Source organism: Manis pentadactyla, chromosome 8 (genome assembly GCF_030020395.1).
Source record: "Manis pentadactyla isolate mManPen7 chromosome 8, mManPen7.hap1, whole genome shotgun sequence".
Classification (NCBI taxonomy): Eukaryota; Metazoa; Chordata; class Mammalia; order Pholidota; family Manidae; genus Manis; species Manis pentadactyla.
Window position 1 is genome coordinate 32564276 of NC_080026.1, and position 13191 is coordinate 32577466.

Consider the following 13191-nt stretch of genomic DNA (forward strand, 5'->3'; position numbering starts at 1 on the left):
GAACTTATTTCTCCCTTCGACCAATTTTGGTTTCAAAGGTATTTGCCCAGGATTTCCCCCGGGGGGTTACACTGATTATTAGAGTGTCTGAGACCCAGAAATGCAGTTCTCCCTGACCCCTGGATGTGTGTTTGTTTAGATGCCTACCCCTCAGGCCAATGCTTTAACATTGCCAAATGAATCTCATTCTCTTAAATTCTAGGCATGATCAGCTGCTTTTGCACTAGGCTGTGGGGCAAATGACTCCAAGTGTGCCAGCCCTTTAATAGCTACTTCCCAGATTCTGGTGGTTTGTGAGTATCATGGATGTGACCCCATTGGTTTGCAAAGCTGGTTGTTTTGAGGGCTTAAGTCTCAGATGCAGGTCTTCAAAGTTGAAGTGCCCAATATGGGTTCAAACCTTTCACTCCACAGGGAGAAGCCCTGGGTTTTCAGTTCCTTTCCAATTGTGGGTCACCATACCAGGGATGGGGTTTATGGTGGAATTGTATCTCAGCATCACCTACCTGCATAGATGTGAGTTTCTTCTAGTTTACCCAATATATAATCATCACTTAGCTTTCTTAGGTTTCTTTCAGAGGAAATTTTTCCATTTACAGCTGTAGATCAGATGTGTAAGAGGGAGGAGGTGAGTTCAAGATCTTCCTACATGGCCATCTTGAACTGTTGATATCATGATTTTATTTCCTATCTAATGTGTTAAATTTTCTTTTCAGTTGTAATAGTTTGTAGATTCTTTTGTCTTATCAAGACATCTTTTCATCTGTAAATGTTTTTTCTTTTTTCTTTCACAATCCTTGTAAGTTTTCCTCCCATCTTTGTTTCTCACTGCCTCTTTGATCAAGTCTGTATCCAAAATGAGTCACCCAAAATGATTTGATCTTCATGGAATAATAAGCTTAAGTTTATGCAGCAAGCTCCTTTTCTTCTTTGCTGGGTTTCTGTGCTGATTTCTTTTCAGCTGCTAGTTCCTTGTGAGGTGTGGCTTAATTTCCCACCAAAGGGTTCTTCTGCTTCCTAACACCCACAGCCTACTTTCCTTCCTTCCCTGCTATTGGCTTCTTGCCTACTATTAGCAGCCTACTAATGGCTGCTAGCACTGCTGCCAAAACACCTGGAATTTATGATTCTTGGCCTGGTGAAGAATGGTGTCTGGTGCATGGTCTTCGCATATGGGTTTAGCTTCAGCGTCATTCTCAGGTTTTTCCATGGATTCTTCTTTTGGACTCTGTGATAAATCTTCTTGTGCGGCTCTCGGAGGGATCTTTGGGTCTCTTGGCTTTCCAAGACTCTGCCAAAGTCTGTATTAATCATCTTGAGCATGGGAAGGTTGTACTTACTCTTGAGGGAGGCAGCTTTACACCAAATGCCATATAGGCCTTCTAACTTGTGGAAAGAACTTTCAGTCCAAGTGAAGAAATGTTCCACATGCCCACCAGGAGCAAGTTACAAAATGTTTCATGTGCTTACATTAAGCAGAGTAATTCCAGGGATATTTCTGAAGGACTTAATTAGAACATTGTCCTTATTATAGGTGATGCAAGGTCTCCTGTGCTATATACAATGATGGCTTCTCATTTTGTCCTTGTCAGCTCTCATTTGCTGAGAGGCATAGATCTTTTTGATATCATTCCATGTCCTAAGTTTCTTACGAAGCAAAATAGCCTCCATGGTCTTTTTATAGCCTTCAACTTTGTCTTCAGCAACCAAACGACGTTCAGAAACTTCTTCAGTTTGATGACCTTTAGACATGACCAGCACTGGTAAGGCCAAGGCAGCCAGGGCAGAAGAGATGGCTGCTCACTTCTGTGCTGTTGCCTCTGTGGTACCAATGGCTCTGGGCTTTGGCTAATGCAAACATGTAGCTCCACAACACATTTTTCCAAAAGTGCCCTGGCCAGAACTGTGAGTCCCACCACCTGGAACTCTGGAAATTTTAACTGTAGCTCTGCCAGTACCCCAAGATCAGTACTGGTGATAACTTGTTAATTCAATGACATGAAAGGGATCTCTGTTGTTTTTCAATGGGTTGGTATGAACAAAGTTCACAATATCTGGTCAAGTGGGAGCCTTAAACACAGCAGGCACAGTGACATTTTTACCAGATGAATTCCCTTTTTGGAGTATACAGATATCAATGGATAAGCATATTCCATGGTGGGGAGAGAAGGTCATGCTCCCCTCAATTAGACAGCTCCCTCAGGAAAAGCTCTCCATCCCCATCTTATTGGGCTGGTTAAACTTCTTAACATATATTGAAAACAAGGGGTGATATCAGGACTTCTTGTTTTATTTTTGATTCGAACTAACTATTTTACTATCTCATTTTTTATATGAAGAGTTTTTACAAAAAAATTTATCAGGTATCTTAATTATCAATTGCAGCATAATAAGTTACTTTAAAAATTAGTGACTCAAAACAACGAAGTTATACTATCTCATGTTACTTATGGATTATGAATCTTGGAGCACCTTAGGAGTATGATTCTGACTTGAGGTCATTGGCTGAGTTGTGCTATTTTCTTATTAGTTAACATTGTTTCTAGGTAAGGAGAAATTCTTCTTTCATTCTTTCGGGGTAGAAAAGTAGGCTTCTTCCTGATGGGAGTATAAGGTACATCTCTTGTTGGGATCTGCTATTGACAACGTGTGGTATGGCGTGACGGCTCCCTTCCTGCCTCTCAACTCTATATTCAGTGAGGTTTCCTATATTCAGTTTCACTGTATATATATTTTTAGATTTAAAATATAAATGATGGACTATCTAAAATGTAAATATAAAAATTGGTTAGAAGAGAATATATCTTTGAGCCATGTATTCATCTTTCATATCATGAAATCAACTTTTCTAAAGGTATCAAACCAATAAATACTAATATGAGTGTACCTTCTGGAATTATGGATATATGCATTTACCTATGTAAAACTGATGAAATTCCTTGTGTTTGTAGCCAGCCACTACATCTCACATGGAGGTTAACAGCTAAATACTCACTACCCTGTAAGTAAAACTAAGGGTCACTTTGAAACACTGTGTCAGAAGCTGTGAATGGGTTGACTCGGTGCTAGCTGCAGAGGAAACCGCAAGGTCGTGCTAGTCTGAAGGACAGGGAGTTCGCCGACAGTTCCAGCAGAATGCTTTGATGGTTATCTGGGGGACAATCACCCACACTAGAACCAAAGCAAACACAAAATGAAGAATACCTGCAAATTTGGGAACTGGACTAATGGCCAGATGAAAGATTAGTGGGAAGTTAGGGAGCATGTTCTGCGGTGACTGTCTGAAGCCCAGGGGATTTTTGCTGCATTATCTTGATGGGACAGTCATTGCGTTCTGTGTGCTTGGCTGGGCTGAAAGTACAGCAGCAGTTGGAACACACTGGCTTTTTGTCTTGATCTGTAGGCCCCTGGTTTGCTAGTGAGCAGAATGGTGACAGAGTCTGATGATAATTTTCAGCTTCTATGGAGAAAATGTAATCCTTTATGGTAAAGTACTTATCAACCATAGGCTGAGCATAGTTGGGAAGAAAATTTGTCAGGTGAAGCAATCATAGGGTCTTGGTGGCTATCAATGTGGCACAATATTTTAAGGAAACCAGTTCTGTTTCATTCAGTCATCCAAATTTATTTTAAAAAGCATGATTTTTTTCTTATGGTTTTAATATATTATTTTAACAGGTCACTTTACAGCATCTATCAATATACCATCCTGCCCTGTTGTTTTTGAATTGTATATGAGTGAGTGTCTTCCTTAAAAGACCCACAATAATACATTCTTTGCTCCCCAGGCCCTAGAGAACAGTCTGCTTTAATTAACATATACCTTACACAAATATCTGCTCATCTTAGTTTTCTGCATGAAAGGGATTGAAATTTGTTCCACTAAAGAAGCAAAATCAACACATTTAGAGACCAAATGCAGAAATATTAACATTTCAGAGACTCAAGTGTCATAACTGGTTTAACTAAACAAAGCCATAATGTACATTTCACAGAACTGCTAGAAAAGAAAATTGATTCTGTATTTGAATTGAATTCAAATAAATCCAGTGCTACAAATCCCTACTCTGCAAATCCCTGCTAGGATTTCTATGAATTATTTGCAATCATAGTCTTACTTAAAGTTATTTGAAAAGAGGCATATATTTGCCAATTCTCTTAAACTGAAAGGTTTGTCCCCACAGATTTATGAAAATACTTTGTATCCTTAAATATGATTATATTGAACTGCCATTTTTCATTTTCTATATAGGTTTAATTATTACAATTTCAAACTTTTAATTATAAATTTACCCATTTTGTTTGGGAGATGGACTAAGTGAAATGATAGTGGCATATAATGCCTACAGTCAGATTAATCAATGCTAATCAAGAAAACCCACCAAATATTAAGTAGTGTACATCTAGTGTTTCTGTAAACTAATAGAAGATTGGTGTTTTAAGGGAAATTTAGGAATCTGAGGAACTGGGGATTGCTATTTCATACTTAAAAAGTTGTTTTTCATTTTTATCTGTATCTTAGAATGAGGCAGAATGCTAGTGTGGTTTCATAATATTTGAAAGATACAATAATGAAAATCTGACACACTTAAGATCTTATACTTAGAGTCAATCTCTTTAAAGAATAGAATCAACAAAATATAGTTTTTCAGGTAAAAATTATGGGACCTGTTCTTCTCTTTCTTTTTGGTTCAAGCCTCTGTTTATACGGTGCCCTAGCTTCAGTGTAAAATATTCCATCTTATTCTTCATTTAAAATATGAAATATGATAATTTTTCTTAGAAAATACTAAGATTAGAGGCAATTATTCCAACTTATCAAGCTATGAAGACCATCAGGTTTACAGATTGCAGAACTCCACTTGGAATTGTCCACATAGGAACACTGGGAATGGCAAGCCTGTTGTGCAGCTCCATGTGAACGCGAACACATAGAAAACTCGCTGAGAGCTCTGTGGGGCTGGGCAATGCCGTGCAGCCTCTAGGAGGGCTGTGAATGTTTCTTATCTTTTTTATCAAGTACAGAAAGACGACTTAAAACTCTTCACTAGTTTCCTTTCTCTCTCTCCCCACTATTGACAGCGCTCTAAACTGCCTGAGTATCTTCCTCCTCCTAGAGGTGATTTGCTTCATTGCCTCGTCCGGTTACACTGTCCAAGGGAAGATGTAGTAAGGAGCCATTAAGAAGGGCTTCCCTTTTATCCTGTTAAAGATAAAAAGAATGGGAAAGGTAATTAAGGTTCTTCAGTGACCCTGGATGGACCAGGGCTACATATCCATGCTTGACATCACAGAGAAAACGGTATGAAGATTTTCATTTGCAGTGTGATCCACAGCTATTTTTAATATTGGTTAGGCTGGGAGATTGCAGGTCATAGCCTGTCTGTTGGTTAAAAGAATAATCCCTTAAATACTTTCCAGACCCTATCGCAGTGGATTCATTACAACTTAGTGATGGGATCATCTTTCAAAAAACCTAACTTCATCTATAAAATGAGCATAGTTGTTTATTTCTTGCTGAATGTAGTAAACTGCAACAATACTAGCCTAACTATGTAGTAGTTTCAGATTTCCTCTTGTTGGTCTTTGATTTGGATTCTCTGAGGAAACGTATACACACACACACACACACACGTGTGTGTGTGTGTGTGTGTGTGTGTGTGTTCTCAGTTTTACAGTCATGAAAAAACTTTCATAAATTGCTATTTATGGCTTTGGATTTTTTCAATTATGTCATAATAAGTAGTTGAAAACTTTTCTCCATTTCTTCTATTCTTTCATTTTCTCTGTAACTTTGCATCATCTCCTATCTGCTGTTCCATTTTGTGTTTCCTGGTTACTATTTTGTTGTATACAAACATGATTATATTAAATAGATGTAAATGAGAGGCATCTGGATAAAGAACCTGATAATAGAGAATTTGAGGGGTCTATATTCCTCCATTTTAAGAAAACCTATAAAAAGAGTGTCTGTACAGAACATATTTACTAGGGTGACTGGTCATACTCACAAGTCCTTTGACTGTTCCCCTTGTGCTTTTAAATATGTAGCAAATCAATAATATTTGATAGATAGATATTTTGAGATTTGAGAAATAAATTGAAGCCATATTTTTAAGAACCAAAATAAAACAAAACAATGGGCCTCAAGTGGTTATTCATCCCTGAAATGAAAAACAAGCCCAGGGAAAATAGACCTAGATATCTAAAACCCTGATGTACTCATACCTTTCAGAAACACAATTCTGATTAGCTGTGTATACAAGGTCTCCTTGGGATTATATTCCGATTTTAAATTTACAAGGAAAATACAGCAAAAAAATGTCAGTCAGATATGGTAGAACTACTCGCTTGAGGCAGTTCCTATCTCAACATTAGATTGCACTGTATTTCTTCTGAAGATGTCACATCTTTATGAAGCTGGTTTTCACTGACTATTGTGATAAAAATGAATAGTGACCAAAAATCAATATGGAATAGGAAATGAGGGTGGCAGCATCCATTCTGATTCCAAGGTTTAAGAAGTTCCAGGAACACAAATCCACTTAGTGTGTAGTTGTGATTATTTAAAAATGTAAAGAAAAAAATTCTCTTAAGTTATTGTCTTTACAAAAGGTTTCTAAGTTATTAAGACATCAATTATTAAGTTGTTTGAAACTACATCATAATCATAATGGCTAAGTATTACTTTTGACCTACTGAGCACTAAGGAAAAATTACTGAGACACTAAAGATCCTGTAAACCAAGGAAGTCTGGGAACAACCATTTTGTTGTTTGATACTATTGAGCAGTTTGAAGCTATTGATTCCCCTTTGAGAATAATCATCAAAGTCCAAGTGACATTCCCGGGAAGTTTCTGTGGTGTATGTGTGTGTGTGTGACTCCTAGACTGTGGTGAAATATTCCCCAGCTCCCCTGTCACTACTGATGGATTGAGGCAGGGATTTCTTAATGAGGTGCCTAAGAAGCAGGTTCTGCTTCCCACAGCTCCCACGTGTGGTGTGAGACTGATGAGGCTGCTCCATGGTAGACACAGGATCAATGCTCATTAGCAGGGAGACTCCTAGTGATGTGGCTCTGAGACAGCCACTCCTAAGGAGATGGAAGTGAAGAGCTGTTTCCTACTGCTTGATGAAGGAAATCAGTTTGGGTTGGTTTGTGCTTGGACCAACCCAAGAATGTGGAAATTATTCTCCACCTTGGTTCTCATTCCAAGGCACATGAAAATTTTCTTAAATCTCTGGGGTAGCAATGTAGGGTTCCTTAGCAGTTACGTTCCTCTGTCCCATCAAAGTCTTTGCTCTTCAGTGTTTCGGTGTGTAGGTCAAATTCCAATTTCTTCCTAAGCCCTGCCTCCATCCCCCAAATGAAATAAGTCAATCCTTCCTCATGCACCATTTATATCAGTGTTCCTTATTGTTTTGATGTGTGTCTCCTGGTTTGGAAGTTCATTGAAAGTAGAGATATACTCAGGAATCCTTTCTCAAATTGTCCAAATGAGCCTTATAATATTAGCAATGGCTGCAAACTTAATGATTTTTCTTCTTTTTTGGAAAAAACTATCTTTGACGAATTATGATTGTTGTCCATTGCATGGCTTCTGAACTTCATGACATTCATATAAAATGATAATGATTCTATACTATATCATGGTAAATGGATGAGGACCCCACTAACTTAGAGATGGAGGGTTCTGGTCACTTCAGGGTGGAGGGGAATTGTTACTTCAGCACACCTATAACCCATAGGTGGCCCACTTGTACACTCCAGTATATTGATTGGTAAGCTGAGTTTTATTGTACTTTGCTTACAATTACATATTTGCACAAACTTCTCAGAAGACAAATTATAAGCATTATAACAAATGTAATACATAAAGCATATAAAATTCCCATAAAATCTGTTTCAGAATCATTGAGGTTGCTATTTCATGTTATTGAAGAACTGTGCAGAGCTTGCCAGTAAACCTATTTCTCCCAGGGGATTCTGCCCACAGAGCAGTGTTCTGAGGTAGACATGGAACACTGGTCTTTTGAGGTACTATTACCATAATCATTCTGTATTTGTGGAGTATTTGCTGGGTTAAGATCTATAGCACAGGCCAGTTAAGTAACACAGAGGAATGGGCCTGCTCAATCCAGCACAGGGAGTCATGGGACCATGGTGGCCTGGATCACAACATGTCACTTCACTGTTTAAAACCTTCCAATGACTGCCCATAAATTTAGAATAAAATCCAAGTTCCTCACTGTGGCTTCCATGGTTGTATGGTATACACTGCTTTTTCTCTAACCTCATTCAATCGTTCTCTAAATATTTGTTGTAGTTACTACCATATTCCATACATTTGAAATATGTATATGAACAAAATGAAGATCCTTGCCCTCATGTTGCTAACATCTTAATGCAATGAAAAAAGAAAACAATAAGCTGTATATGTATAGATAGAATTTTAGAGATGATAGGGCAATGGAAAAAAAAGAAAAAGTTGGGGAAGTTAAACATGATTAAGAGTACCATCAGGAATGGAGTCAGCAATATTTTTTTTGCAAAGGGCCAGATAATATTTTAGGCTTTGTAGGCTATAGGGTTTCTGTTGCAAATTCTCAACTTTGTAGCACAAAGTCAGCCATAGACAGTGTGTTAATGGGTCGACGTGGTTGTACTCCAGTAAAACTGAAAAAAAGGCAGTTGGCCTAATTTGGCTGATGGGTTGTAATTTGAGGACTCCTGGATTTTAGTATTAGATCGTCACCAGGGAATGGCTCATTGAAAAGGTAGAATTTGAGCAAAGTTACTGTCTGTCCAATTGTCCTGTATAGTTTTAATCATAACATTTATAACCATGTGAACATGTTTTATTTGAATGTTGATGAATTTTGTCTCTATGTCACCCTATGAATATGTAAGTGCCAAGTGAGCGGCAAGCTGGTCTAGTTTTGCTTGGCACCTACAGTAGTGTCTGGCACATGGTAGATATTCAGTAAATATTTGTTAAGTAAATGAGTAGATAGTAAACGTCATCTTTAGAATGCAACCAATATTCAGTGACAGTAAATTACTACCCTAAAAGCTGAGGCTTTTTTTTTCTTACCAGATCTAAGTTTTCAAGAGAAGCTAGAAGTCCAGATTTTTGCATAAACTCTTAATTTTAAATGACAGCAACTAATAAAAAACATAAAAACACTTGCATGTCAAACTAAATATGTCTACAAGCTAGTTATCTAGAATTTCTGCTATATACATTCAAGGTGTAAACCAGTTGGTGTTTTTGACTCTCTTTTCTAGTTAAATGTAGAAAAGAAAGGTGGCTTGTTAAGGTTATGGCTAACTGGTACCATACTAGGCCACACGCATTTCTTATGACTTCCTACCCATATTCTCTGCCTACTAGAATGGCACAATTTAAAATTGTATTTAATTTAAGAGCAACATGCTCTCTTAAGGAAAGAAGTTCACAGACTTCATGCATAAACTTTTGCAATCTGTATCAGTGTATGGAACATTCTTTTTCACTTACATCTCTTTATTTGGCTTTGCTCTAGAGAAGTGAAGCTTCCATATCTTTGGTATAGTATTCAAGTAAAGCAAAAGTCAAAAGGAATCATATTTTGCTGCTTCAACAGTGTACCTTTTAGCATTGTATCTAGCTTATGGTCGATGTTTTATAAATATGTAAATATGTTTTGTTAGAACATACAAATGAGATATTTATTATGCTATTTGAAAAATGAGTATAACCAGAATAAAAATATTTTCAGTAACTGTATATATATGCAAAATTATTGTACTCAAGCAATAGATGTTGAAAGTCTAATGTACTAACACAAATTCAGTATATGGATAATTGTTGCATTTATAATGAATGAATGACCTAAGGACCTCAATTCCTAATGTGCTATTAAAACTAATTGTAAGTAGCATTTATTATACTTCTGATACATACTGAATACTAATTATTTTATATTATTATCATTATTATTTTAGAATAAGGTAGAAACTGTATTACTAACACTATAATTATGCCAAAGTATATGATCTATATAGTTTCAATACACTGTGGTAGAATACTACTGTTAACTTATCCTCAGATGTACTCAGTCTTACTAGTGTACTTCTCAGTATTTAGGACTACTTATTCTAGATCATCTAAAAAATAAAAGAAAAGAAAACACATCATACTCTATGAGTCAAGGGATCTAATACTCTGTTTTTAAAGTTTATGATGATTTGCTTTATAGATCAGGTTTAGAAAGGGCAACAGTAACTACTTTTGTGTCCATTTTCTGTCATATGCTTAATTTTGTGAATCTTCACTTTTTAATTTTTTTTATTGAAGTATGATTGATTATAATCATCTATTGGTTTTAAATATACAACACAGTGGTTCAACAGTTACCCATATTATTAAATCCTTATCCCCACTAGTAAGGTTACTGTCTGTCAACATAGCAAGATGTTACAGAATCATTGAGTATATTCTCCTTCAACTCCCTCCCCAATCCCTCCCCATCCCCCATGGTAACCACCAGTCACTTCTCAGTGTCTGTTGAGACTGCTGCTATTTTGTTTATTCCACAAGTAAGTGAAATCATATGGTATTTGTCTTTCTATACCTGGCTTATATTTTGCTTAATAGTACCCTCTAGATCCAGCCATGTTGTCACAAATACTGAGTAATATTCCACAGTGTATATGTACCACATCTCTTTTATCTATACATCTATTGGTGGACACTTAGATTACTTCTATATCTTGGTTATTGTAAGGAATGTAGCAATAAACATAGGGGTGTATATATCTTTTTGAATCAGAGATTTTGTTTTCTTCAGGTAAATTCCTAGAAGTGGAATTACTTGGTCAAGTAGTATTTCTATTTTCAGTTTTTTGAGGAACCTCTATACTGTTTTCCACAGTAGCTGCACCACTTTGCATTCCCACCAACAGTGTAGGAGGGTTCTCCCTTTCTCCACATCCTTGCTAACACTTGTTATTTCTTTTCTTTGGATAGTGGCCATTCGATAAGGTGGTATCTCGTTGTGGTTTTGATTTGCATTTCCCTTATGACTAGCAATGGGGAGATCTTTTCATGTGCCTGTTGGCCATTTGTACCTCTTTAGAGAAATGTCTGTTCAGGTCCTCTGTCCATTTTTTAATCATGTTATTTGTTTTTTGGATGTTGAGGCATATGATTTCTTCATATATTTTGGATGTTAACTTCTTATCAGATAAATCATTTATGAGTGTATTCTCCCATACTATAGGTTGCCTTTTTGTTCTGATGATGGTATCCTTTGCTGTACAGGAGCTCCTTAGTTTGATGTAGACCCACTTGTTCATTTTTTATTTTGTTTCCCTTGCCCAAGGAGATATATCTAGGAAAAAAATTGCTCATGCTTATGATTAAGAGATTTTTGCCTATGTTTTCTTCAAAGTTTTATTGTTTCATGTCTTACATTTAGGTCTTTGATCATTTTGAGTTTACTTTTGTGTATGGAGTTAGACAGTAATTCAGTTTCATTCACTTGCATGTTTTCCCAACACCAGTTGTTGAAGAGGCTTTGTTTTCCCCATTGAATATTCATGGCTCCTTTATCATATATTAATTGATCATATATGTGTGGGTTTATATCTTGGCTCTCTATTCTTTTCCATTGATCTATGGGTCTGTTCTTGTGCCAGTACTATACTGTTCTGATTACTGTAGCTTTGTAGTATAGCTTGAAGTTCTTTTTTCTCAGGATTGCTTTGGTTATTCAAACTTTTATGATTCCATATGAATTTTAGGATTATTTGTTCTAGTACATTGAAAAATGGTGTTGGTATTTTGAAAGGGATTGCATTGAGTCTGTAAATTACTTTGGACAGGATGGCCATTTTGACAATATTCTTCCTATCTATGAGCACAGGATAGATTTCCATTTATTGGTGTCTGCTTTAATTTCTCTTATGAATCTCTTATAGTTTTCAGGTAAAGGTCTTTCACCTCCTTGGTTAGGTTTATTCCTAGGTATTTTATATTTTTTCATGCAATTGTAAATGGATTTGTTTTTCTGCTTTCTCTTTCTGCTAGTTTGTTTTTACTATATAGGAATGTGACAGATTTCTGTGTATTGATTTTGTATCCTGAAATTTTGCTGAATTCAGTTATTAGTTCTAATAGTTTTTTGGAGTCTTTAGGGTTTTCTGTGTATAAAATCATGTCATCTGCAAAAATGACCATTTAAATTCTTATTTAACAAGTTGAATGCCTTTTATCTCTGTCTTGTCTGGTTGCTGTGGCTAGGACCTCCAGTACTATGCTGAATAAAAGTAGTGAGAACAGGCATCTTTGTCTTGTTCTGAATCTTGGGGGAAAATCTTTTAGCTTTCTACCATTAAGTATGATGTTAGCTGTGGGTTTGTCATATATGTCCTTTATTATGTTGAGGTACATACCCTCTTTGCCCATTTTGTTGAGAATTTTTATCATGAATGGATGTTGAATTTGTCAAATGCTGTGGTATCTGTTGTGACTATTTTATTTTTGTTTCTTCTTTTGTTTATTTGTATACTCTCATTTTTCTTTGTAAGTCTGGCTGGGGCTTGCCTATTTTGTATATTTTCTTAAAAAACAAGCTGTTGGTTTTGTTGACTTTTTATGTTGTTTTATTCTTCTCTATTTTATTTATTTCTACTGTGATCTTTATTATGTCCTTCCTTCTACTAACTTTAGTTTTCAATTGTTCTTTTCCTAGTTTCTTTAATTGTGCGTTTAGACGGTTTATTTGGGATTGGTCTTGTTTCTTGAGATAGGCCTGTATTGTTATGTACTGACCTCTTAGAACTGCTTTTGGGTCATCCCACAAATTTTGGGCTGTTGTATTTTTGTTTTCATCTGTCTCCATGTACTTGATTGATTTCTGTTTTAATTTGTTCATTGATCTTTTGATTATTTAGAAGCATGTTGTTTAGCCTCCTTGTGTTTGTGGGATTTGTTGTTTTCTTTGTGTAATTTATGTCTGGTTTCATACCGCTGTGGCCTGAGAACTTGCTTGACACAATTTCAATCTTTTTTATTTTATTGAGGCTCTCTTTGTGGCCTAGTATGTGATCTATTCTGGAGAATGTTCCAAGTGCACTTGGAAAAAACGTGTATCCTGATGCTTTTGGGTGGAATGTTCTTTAGATATCTGTTAGGTCCTTCTGAT

General features: G+C 36.3%; 1 pseudogene; it reads right to left on the bottom strand.

Annotated features, from left to right (window-relative positions):
• Positions 1–801: 801 nt before the first annotated feature.
• Positions 802–2156, bottom strand: LOC118913008 (60S ribosomal protein L4-like; annotated as a pseudogene).
• Positions 2157–13191: the final 11035 nt, after the last annotated feature.